The sequence below is a fragment of the Hesperophylax consimilis genome, chromosome 17 (genome assembly GCF_061612785.1).
Source record: "Hesperophylax consimilis isolate HC1 chromosome 17, BYU_Hcon_1.0, whole genome shotgun sequence".
NCBI classification, from domain to species: domain Eukaryota; kingdom Metazoa; phylum Arthropoda; class Insecta; order Trichoptera; family Limnephilidae; genus Hesperophylax; species Hesperophylax consimilis.
This window is the reverse complement of record NC_142852.1, coordinates 22,269,767-22,281,573: the sequence shown is the minus strand read 5'-3', so window position 1 is coordinate 22,281,573 and position 11,807 is coordinate 22,269,767.

Genomic DNA, 11,807 nt, shown 5'->3' with positions numbered 1-11,807 from the left:
GAAAGATGAAAAAAGTTTTTCACTACTGTGAATTTGCATGCAGCTCGTAAGATGGACCTTTCGAGAACAAACGGTTAATCTCCACTGTGAATCACTCTATCTCAACATGAAAAAAGTTTTACTGTACTGTGAGTCAGCATGTGGATCTTCATATCTCCTTTTCGAAAACCAGAATAGTTGCAGTCGGAACATGAAAAAGATATTTCTTCACTATGAATCAGCATGTGAGTGGTCAGAAGGTACTCATGAATATTTGCACTCGGGAGATGAAGTTTTTCACTACTGTGAATTTGCATGCAGTTCGTAAGATGAACCTTTCGAGAACATACAAAAGGTTAATCTTCACTGTGAATCACTCAATCTCAACATGAAAAAGTTTTACTGGACTGTGAGACCCCATGTGGATCTTCAAATTTCCCTTTAGAGAACAAGAATAGTTGCACTCCAAACACGAAAAAGGTTTTTCTTCACTGTGAGTCAGCGTATGTCTCTACCAATCTCGCTTTCGCAATAATGTTTTCTAGCAGTGGGAAATTGAAAAAACAATTTTAACTAATGTGAGTGTTCATATGTCTCGTCAGCTGGTCCTTTCGAGAACATGAATAGTTGCAGTCGGAACATGAAAAAGGTTTTTCTCCAGTGTGAGTCAGCATGTGTCTCTTCAGATCGCCCCTTTGAGAACATGAATAGTTGCAGCTGGAGCAAGAGAAGGGTTTTTCTCCATTGTGAAGAAGCATGTGGCTCGTCAGCAGGACCTTTCGAGAACAAGAATAGTTGCAGTCGGAACATGAAAAAGGTTTTTCTCCAGTGTGAGTCAGCATGTGTCTTTTCAGATTGCTCCTTCTTGAAAATGAATAGTTGCACTCAGAACATGAAAAAGGTTTTTCTCCAGAATGAGTCAGCATGTGGCTCTTCAAATCGACCCTTCGAGAACTTGAATAGTTGCACTCGGAACACCTAAAAGGTTTTTCTTCAGTATGATTCAGGATGTGGTTCGTCAGACTGCTTTTTTGAGAAAATGAATAGTTGCACTTGGAAGGTGAAAATGGTTTTTCTCCAGTATGAGTGCAAATGTGACGTTCAAAATTTGACATACCACGGTACGAGTTGTTACAATGGGCACAAGAAAATCCTTTTTCCACAGGATGCGACTTCAGATCTGTAGATAAATTTGAAAAATTATACGGATAAAGATGGTTTACAAAATTATTATTTTAGGTTAATTGTCATTATTTTGACCAAGAAGCCATTGTCTATGAAACAATCATTAGATTATTATTAATAAAAATGGTGTCTGCAAAGTGTTTCATGTAAGGCCTTAAAATTTAAATTTCCGCGGTTACTATAGATAAGCACATTAAATTCTAAAAAAATAATAATAATACTAATAGTTAAATCATACACGGAAAACCGGTTTTACCTGTTGTCTGGTTAATTCTTTCGAAGCGTTGTAAGCATTCCTTTTTGACATCCGATTGATTAATGTTAATTTCCACATAAGGAAAACCCCCTTCATCTTCTGTTTGGGGTCCAAGTTCGGCCTTGATAGTTACAGTCTCCATATTAATGCTACCTTGAAAAATAAAACGAAAATATGTACGCTGAACAATGATATAAAATAAAATCCTACCCAATTCAAACACGAGAAATAATTTCTCAGTTAAGTTGTGAAGTTTCTTTAAAAAAATATAATATTTTTTGCAAACAGGCTTGAAATATCTACATGTTAAATTTATTGTAATATTTTATTTATAAAATAAAAATTAAAAAAAAAAAAAAATTTTTTATTAAATAACTGTAAACTAAAATATTCCATTGATTTAACATATGCACTTTTAGTACGGGGAGCACTTTGAGTTGTTATTTTTAGTCTATGGAATGATGTTTTCTTCAATCAGCATTATTGATGTATTTCAAAACTAATTTTAAGCAATTAAATTAAGTTAAAAAGTTCGGTAACATTTTTCCAAACTCGTTATTATATCTTACATGAATATACATTAAATTTTATTAAATTAATACCAGTGTAACAAATTCGTGACTTGGGTGTAATATTCGATGAAAACTTGTCATTCACTGCACACAACAACTATATAACTAATAAGGCTTTAAAGATGCTTGGCTTCCTTTGCAGAACTTTAACTGATTGTAAGTCCATAGATTGTATTAGAACCCTCTATATTTCACTAGTCAGAAGTCAATTGGATTATAATTCACCTATTTGGTCCCCTTTATATAAAGTTCACTCCAGTAATATAGAAAGAGTTCAGGACAAATTTCTTAAGTACGTAAATTTTAAGCTCAGAATTCCTATTGATTACATTAACTATGTCAGTTTAATGAATCGATTGCATCTAATAACACTGTCCGACAGGAGAATTATTTCAGACCTGGTTGTGTTCCACGGAGTCATTCACAACTTAATTGATAGTCCTGCCATCGTTGCCACTATTAAATTCCATGTGCCGACTAGGAATACAAGACAAAATATAACATTCTTCTGCAATACATACACGACCAACTATCAGACAAACTCACTGACCAACAGGATGATCTGGGCAACAAGTATGGGGGTGCTATTGATTTATTTATTGACTCCATTTATAGAATCAAGAATAATTTATACCAAACACTTTATCGAATCCTACAAATTAGAGTAGCGTTGGTAAATAAGTTTTAATGATTTGTCTTATATCAAGTGTTGTTGTAATTTCTTTTTTACTTTATGTTACTCATACGTTTTGCTAATATTGTTTCATATATATGTTTTTTTAATTAACTCTTAATATTTTCTCATTATACTTGTAATCACAATTTTACAGTTGTGTATTTTGTACCAACTTTACAGTGGATAACATCTATTTACTCTCAGTATCTCCTGTATAATACATCCTATGTACACTGCATAATGTATCACTTTTATGTAAAAGCCTTTTTAGGCGTAAATATATAAAAAAAATATGGTAGGTTTAGGAAGAGGCTTTTTATGGTAACAACCAAATATACTTAGGCGCGGCAAGAGAAGATGTAATATATATGCAAGAGTCCTGTTTCCACGACATTTAAAAACGGACATGAATTCCGAACATCCGAGTTAAACATCCTACCATTCTTACAGATTTAATATTCTTATTTGGGGAGGTATTAATTATCAAGGAACATCTATTTACCCTTATGCGGATCGTTTCAAATGACAAATTGTAATACACCGTAATTGGACGGTTGGTATTTTGTTAATACCTTTTTATTACTTGGTAATTTTTTAATTTTGACCTTCTGTCTAGTTAACACTGAGATTATCTAATAAACCAAAAAAAGCATAAATAAATAAATAAAACTAACTGGCTGTACGAGTACTTTCCGCATGTTGCAAACATTCTTTCTTCACATCTTGGAAGTCGAAATCCATATCCATATAAGGCATTTCACCTCCGCCTTCCTCCTGGGGCCCTGGTTCCGTCTTGATGGAAATAGTTTCTGGATTAAGTAGATCCATAGCATTGCTTTGTGGTAGCGATTGGTGATTTGTTCAACCTCAAACAAATATACCTGAAACATAACAAAATTGTCGCGGAACTCTTATTCGTATGAGCTTTGAATATTTGTTATCGCTTGGAACATTTTGTTCAGTATAAAGATTTTATTTAGTTCAAATAAAGATATTTTTGTGGCATTACCTCGACATTTGCAAACGGTCGAGAAAATCGTCATAAATCGCAGATAACTCAATTCATACAATATCTATGTCCAAAGATAATATCCGGTATTATATATATTATATACCTTATATTGGATCCAAAATACTAGACCACTAGACGGATTTCGTCAGGATTTTTTAATGAAAAAAAAGTAGTTTTCCACTTAACCACAGATATAACGGACCTACGTGTTTACCATAGACGATGATTGAGGATACTCAAGGCCATTTCATTTAAAACATTATGTCCTAATGTTTTAAAACAGCATGTTTCAAAAAGTGCCACCAAAGTCAATATTCTTGCACTAAGCCAATTTCGTCGTTAATTCATTAGTTCAATACATATTTTTAAATGTTGGATTGCATAAAACATCAAAACTTTTCCACACGACAACAAGGTTCTATCTTATCACAAGCGAATTGAAACATTATGTGTTCACACCATTGACTAAATAGGACTAGACACGGTTTATTGACATCGAAATAACCCCAATCCAATTTTGATTTGGTTCATGTGAACATTTGTAAAAAAGCGGGCGAAATGTTGTTGCAATGCGAAGAGGGCGCTGTTTGGCTTTTTGCGTTTTGCCTTTTGATGGACATTAGTAGAGCCAATCGGTTTCTCAGTCAAGCTAAGAAAGTTTAATTTTTTCAATAGCAAAAATAATCAATCTGTAAATATTTTACAGGGCATCTAACGCGGACTTTATTGCAGAATAAAAAAAAAATACATTTAAAAAAAAAAAAAAAAAATATATATATATATATATATATATATATATATATATATATATATATATATATATATATATATATGATACTTGGATATTATATTAATAGAAGGTTGATAAAAGTCGATTTTTTGTTATTTAATCGTAAAAAATTACCTTCTGGCGCTTACATTGCCAACGCTGGCTAAACTTTATGAGATACATCAAAATAATGTACTACGGAATTGTATATCTTAAAAAGGCCAGCAGAAAAGTCCGAAACGGTACATGTCTATCTCCTAGGGATAACTCCCAGCAACACCAGGTACACTTCAGCTAGAATTTCTTTATATTTTATGAAAGTAAATACATAAGTACATTTCCAATTTGATATTTCTAGTCGGTAATCCAAGGATTATAATTGATCGAAGACGCATTAAAAAATAAATCTTCTGAATTTATCACCATCTACTGTTGAATATAAAATGCTAAATTATATTAGTTCCAGTTTATGTCGCAAGGAAAAAACTGACACTATACAATTATGACAGGTTCACTGTCAAATGAAATGTGTAATTACAATTATCACTACAATAATAAATGTAATATCAAATTTCAATTTCTATCCATGACAATTAATACACACATTATTATCCTTCCACCTTGCACCTTCCATCTGACAGAAAACATTATCTGACTAGAATTCGTGCACCTTAAGGTATTAACTAACCTAAAAAATAGTTGTTTGCAAAATGTCACGCGTACGTCCAATATTACTATCACTTACCTTTTAACGTGTGATAAATCGAACCAGAAGAATGGGAAAATGAACTCAGGATTCGTCAATGGGAGGAACGACTAACTCGTTAAAAAACCACATCATAAATAAACCACTCTCTAGATCGATATCTTCGGGCTTTTTGTATGGCACCATTTTGTCAACATCTTAACCACAGACGACCACAAATGAAACGGTCGTACGGTCCAGAATAGTAAATATTTTGTAGACCATAAGTGAACCATTCATATATCAAGGCCATTTAAAAAAAGAGCAACCATAGACAATAAAACTACACCCAGCGAACATCGTTCATTCACTAGCCCCCAAAAATATATTTAAAATAAATAAAGATAAAAATATTCAAAATAAAGGAAAAGGAAAATCAAAAAAACCCACAGCTATGAACACATCAAAATATTTTTTAGTTTCTAAAAGACAATGGACAGTAATACAAAACAGGGTCAGTACAACCGATGTATTAAGCATTGATTTATCATTGAAGTAGAAGATAATACTAATATTTCTAAACAAAACATGAAACATAACAAGACACAGAAAAATAAAAAGTAACGGTCTCAACTAGGAATCGAACCTAGAATTTTTGTCTTACTGCAATAACTTAAAAGGATTTAATTTGACCTTGCACAAAAATTCAAAGAATACATCTTCAACGTGTTGAAAGATCTGTGGCGTTTGGGAAAAGGGAGACGAGTCAATAATAGTCAATTTTACAGGGGAGCCAATTTTGTATTCTCGATTTTTTGCCAGATCTGAGAATTGTAATTAGGAATATATTTTTATGCAATAATTAATGAAAATATTTATTCTACAGAAGAGTATTTGAAAATTTGGAAAAAACCTATTTTTAACAATTTTACGTGACTCATCCCTCTTTTCCGTGTCACGTTTGGACCTAATTTTGAATAAAACATGAGTTATGTCTTAAATGTTTCTTATTTTTTTCTGTTATTTTTCTACTTAATAAAGGAAAAATCATTTACCTATTTGAGAAGGATGCACTTATAATCATTGACAAAGAAATTTGTATTGGAATAATTTTATTTAGTTAAAAAACGAAGATTTTTAACATAAATTTACAATGATATTGCAAAGTAAAAAAAAGTATCCTGTTATAATGACATGTAATACTTATCCAATATAAACAAAACATACAACAGATTTCTAATTAGTATAATTTGGGGGACTCATTCACCGGCATCTTCATATCCGTCTGGATCAACATTCGGAACTTTGCTAGCATCTGGTAATTTTTTATAAAAATCATGGCAATCAGGATCCACTAAATGAAAAACACTTAGTATGTCCTTTTTCTTTTCCTTGCTTATTGGAATAAGACCACTGTAGCATTTTCCAGGGCTCAAAATGGTAATTGCATTACCCCTACGTTTAAAAGAAATAGTTTTAAATGGGTCTTCAATATGCAGTCCTTTTAAAATGTATAGTTCCTGGGGTTGTGTTTTTATACATGAACCATTTTATATCGTTTAATAAAAATCGATTACCTTCATCATCAGTTTGTTTCAGCTGCAATGAACGCTTGTATAGCTCAGCAAAGTTTAAAAAATGTTCATGTGTCATGATTTTTACTGTAAACGATTTCTTTTTTTCCAGCAGTTCTTACAAGATTGTACCAATCTCTTGGTAAATGAATATTTATGTCGGTTGCTTTTTTTTTCCTCTCAATTATAGCATGAATGGAATCACATTCCATGTGAGTGTGGCCTGGGACCAGGGCCGCCGAGAGGGCACGTTAGCCAAGTCCGAAACTTGGGGCCCGGGCCTAAGGGGGGCCCGGGACGGGGCCCGGATATTTTACTAAAAAATGCCAATGACACTAGGAACGGACGTGGGCCGGGCGCCCAGGCCCGCACGCTCCGTAGGCCCAACTGTCAGAGCGTGTTCCGAAAAATCAGTACTTTTTTATAAACCGGAAAGATGGGACATAATTTTATAGGTGAGAAAAAACAATGATTACATAGCCGAAAATCATTTTAAAAAAAAGAACGTTTTCCACACGAATGACACAACCGAATAACGAGGCATACCAAAAATATTACATCTCATAAATATTTTTTTCCTTGATCCATCTTATTGATCATAAATCATTATAATGTACAACGTCTATATTAATAAATCCAATGTAATTCCAATGTAATTCCAATAAATCCAATGTAAAAAGTTAGATGGCAGACCCTGTACTTGTACTTGTAAATTATAATAATAATAAGAATATTATAAAATTTGATTTTGATAAAATCAGCACCATAACCATTATACCTCTAAAACACGTACCGACATCTAAATTGTACGGGGTTCTCTTCACATCTGTCAAAAATTCAAACCAAATGAAAAGTTCGCAGAGAACAAACAATAAATCTAGTGAACTAATTCAAAAATTCGCCTGAAATCAAAGTGATGCCATATAAAAAAATTGAATCAGTGTGGAATTTTACAAAATTAATATGAACATTTTTAGTAGACGGGACATTTTCATGTAGTGACGACACGAGCCCAAATAATGGATTTATTTATTTAAAAATAAAAATAAATGTACATTTCTACAAAATTTTACTAACATTTTCGTAAACTTAGTAAAAAGATCTATCCACACGATTTTTACCAAGTCGTTATGAAATCCATGCAAGTGGCCTGAATTGTAAATGGTGATGGCGATTTTTCTGGAAATTTTAGGCCGGATTCTTCCCAAAAAAGATATCTTTTTGCCAATTTTCTTTTGGGTATATTCGGCATGTCTATTGAAGTTTAGTTTGGAATCTAATATAACTCCTAAGTATTTGATTTCAGTAACATTTTCAATAATTTCACCATCAATTTTAATTTTGCTTTCACTGAATGTCTTCTTATTTCCAATCACCATACATTTTGTTTTTAATTTAAGCTTATTTATTTATAGCCATCTTGATACATCATCTAGTTCATTATTTAAAATATTTATTAGTTCTTTATAGTTATCTCCAATTAAGTATATAAGTGTATCATCGGCAAATAGTCGTACTTTGCATTTTGAAAATATTTTCACCATGTCATTAATATAGACTTATAGAGTATGAACAATAGGGGGCCAAGGATCGATCACTGCGGTACTCCTAATTTATTTTCCATTGGATTTGAAAATTGATTATTTATTTTTGTTACCTGTTTTCTGTCTTTCAAATATAATAATTTAATTTAGCCTCAAGATATCTTGATTAACGAAGAATATGTAAATACACACAAACAAGAAACACAAGTATTTTATTTTGAGTATTCACCATAACTTTTTAAACATTTCCATTGAATAATTATGCTAAATTCGAATGATTGGTATAATGGTATAAGAAAAGGTAATGAAGTAGTATTCCTAGCAGTAGCAGGTAAGCATGAACTTATTAATTGTTATCTCACCCCCCCCCCCCCCCGGTAAGTTGTGGGGAGGGGGCCCGGTATAGTCTACTAGACTTTGGGCCCAGATTAGCTGTCGGCGGCCCTGCCTGGGACTAAAAATTTATGATGTATGATTATGTTTGGTCTTGCTTGAAGAGCACATAAAAACATTGCAACAACATGGCTGTTTTTATTTTGTCCACCACAGGTATCTGAATAAAATGTTAATTCATTTATTTGTGGTGGAACCGCAAGAATGAAATCATACAAACATGACGCAATTTGATTAGCCCCTCGACCACCTTCACATTCATGCCACATGTAACACGTTGTTTCATTTGAGAAGCAGTCGTAAATGGTTAAATTAAACGTCCACAAGGAACGTTTATAAAAGGCAATGTTTGAACGTAGCAGGGGAGTTGGGAGGCACTGCTGAAAATCAAAGCAATAGGTCCTTCTGCTCTCTGACGACTCTTCTTTATTTTTTGCCTTGGCAGAATATGCATAATCTGCTTCCTGCTTGTGGGCTTCGTATTTTGCCTTCAGTACTGATAAATCAGGTTCTTGTACAAGTTTCATCTGAATCGAATACGAATCGCATGTACTGCACGTATCCAGAGAAGGTTTTTTAAATGATAAGCCCATTGTACGAAACACATTTGAGAACATTGATCTGGAAACCGGATCCTCTACTTTTTCCTTATACATAAAATACATTTTGGTTAAAGTGAGTCCAATGGGCAAATACTTCTTAGAGGTATCCCTTCTAGAGTAATGTGACTCGTAGGCAGGATACTCTCTTATGTGATTTTTAATTTGATGAATGCGGTCATCCGATATCTTGGTAGAAGGCACACTGCTTCCCCGTTTGTCAGAAACCGGGAGCCCAGAAACAGATGTACATCTCTTTTTAATGACGGTACATATGAATTTGTTTGTTTCACAAAAAATCTTTTTAAAGCAACCTTTGCATATTTCGATAATTGCACCGTTAACTCGTATATGATATTTATGATTAATTTCCCTCTTCTTCGGTGGTACATTTCTAACCCGCATAGTTTTCTTAGGCTCATCGGTGATGAGGGATGAGATAAACGTAATTCTTTTGTCGAAGGTTCCTAGTGCCCAGTATTCATTAAATAATATACTTTGATATTCAAAAGACACTTTATCCATGCATTTTTTACGGCAAGCACTTAAGCGTTCCGTTTCTCGACCCTTGACCAATTTCCCAGTTTTAGATTTGTATTTTAGACCTCAATTACGTTTTTCTTTAATCTCTTTCCTTAATAAATAAAGAGATTTTCCTCGGTTTCCAGGGTGCGTGTCTTTAGTTTCAGTAGTTGCTTCACCAAGGAGTGCATTGTTGAAGGGACTGGGTCCATCGTAGCTGAAATTACTGGAACTGGGGGGGTTTATAGCTTACATCCATATCACTGTTGCTAAAATCACTTGAATAATCTGGAACTATCGTCTGTAAGTCTTGGAGAGGATAACTGGAAGACGGACCTATAAAATAAAATCAGTATTTATAATATCTACAGCTTTATATACTATAGCTTTAAGAAATACATGGTACGACCAAGTGAATCAGATACTTGAGTCAGGCCATGTCAAGAGTCAGAATAATAGAAGAGCATGTATGAGACATTGTATGAATGTGAACGAGGCAAGGAATGTGTGCCAAGACCGAGTTGTTTGGTGGTCCGTGCTCTCTGCCTACCCCTGAGGGGTAACTTCTGCCCTGAAGAAGCTACGGTTGTAGCGAAACCCAGTTGGCATTAAGTATATAAATAAAAATGGTGTTTACCAAGTCATTGTTTTATTTTAAATTATAATTTCACGTCACCAAGTAATTGCTTCATATGAACAAATAATGGATTCAGTTACTTAATTAAAGTAGGTACATAATTAAGTTAATAAGAAATACTGATTAATTTACCTTACTTTATGGTTTGAATGAATACATCAAATAAGTGTTTTTGGAATAAACCATCAACTATACGAGTATTTCAAAAGCAAACTTTTAGGCTAATATCATTTAAATGATTTACCTGGAGTAGGAACGCTGTCATCATTTGGCATGTCTTCATGCAATATAATATTTTGCATGTTATTTATAACACTGATCTGGTTACTATTTGTCATTTGTCTGGCCACGCTGTCATCATCTGACATGTCTTCATACAATATAATATCTTGCATCTTATTCGCGACACTGATTTGGTCACCATTTAAACTACTTGAAGCAGTAGAAACATCTAAAAGTCCGTTTGTGACATCTGAAATTTAATAGGATTTCATAAATTAGTCAATAATTTAGTGAGATGAATCTAATACAAACATTATACCACAACAGAACATGAAGAAATAATATAAAAGATCTTACCATGCATTGAATTTGCAATCGAAAGCGCTATTATTGACCTCGTTCGCTTACTAAACATCTAACTCCTCAAAACACACGGTACCAAATATAAATATATAATAAACAACAGAAAATGATAATGCGACCGAAAGAATGATTCAAATCGCCAGTGAAACAACAACTGTCAAATGTAACAAGCCGCGGCGTCATGTAACCATAAAGCACAGAATGAACCATAGATAACACAGAAAACAGCGATTATTAGAGTTAACTCTGTTTTCCGTGTCAATATTTAAAAATATATGTTTCGTTATACAGAGACAACTTGAGTTATCTCCAAGTGCGTGTTAATTTATTTAAAATATGACTCGTCTCTGTATGACAACGGCTAATAACTCGGAAACTAATTTTTTGAGCGGACTCATCTTTCTTTTCCGTGTAGAGAAAAAAAATTAGGATTCTTCTGGCATATTTAACTCCATATCGCAATTTTACTGACTCATCTCCCTTTTCCATAACACCACAGAGATATTCATTATGTCAAGTAATAAAAAAAAAGAATTAGAGGCAAGGCCGACCCTATGCGGGCGCAACTGGAGCATAACCCATGTTTAGCTTCTCTTTCTGTTACATAATTCGCTATGGTAGAGAGCGAGAGATCGATCTCCAATTCTTGCTCTGAGCTTTCAGCCACAACAGCTTTGTCTATAAGAATTTGGGTTGGGAATAACTCCTCCCATCAGGGTTACAAGGTCAGACAGGAGTTATACGCCCCTGCTTTCGAAGATCTGTGATCATAGATATTTTATTTACTAGATTGATATCCTCTTAATTCTATAATTTATA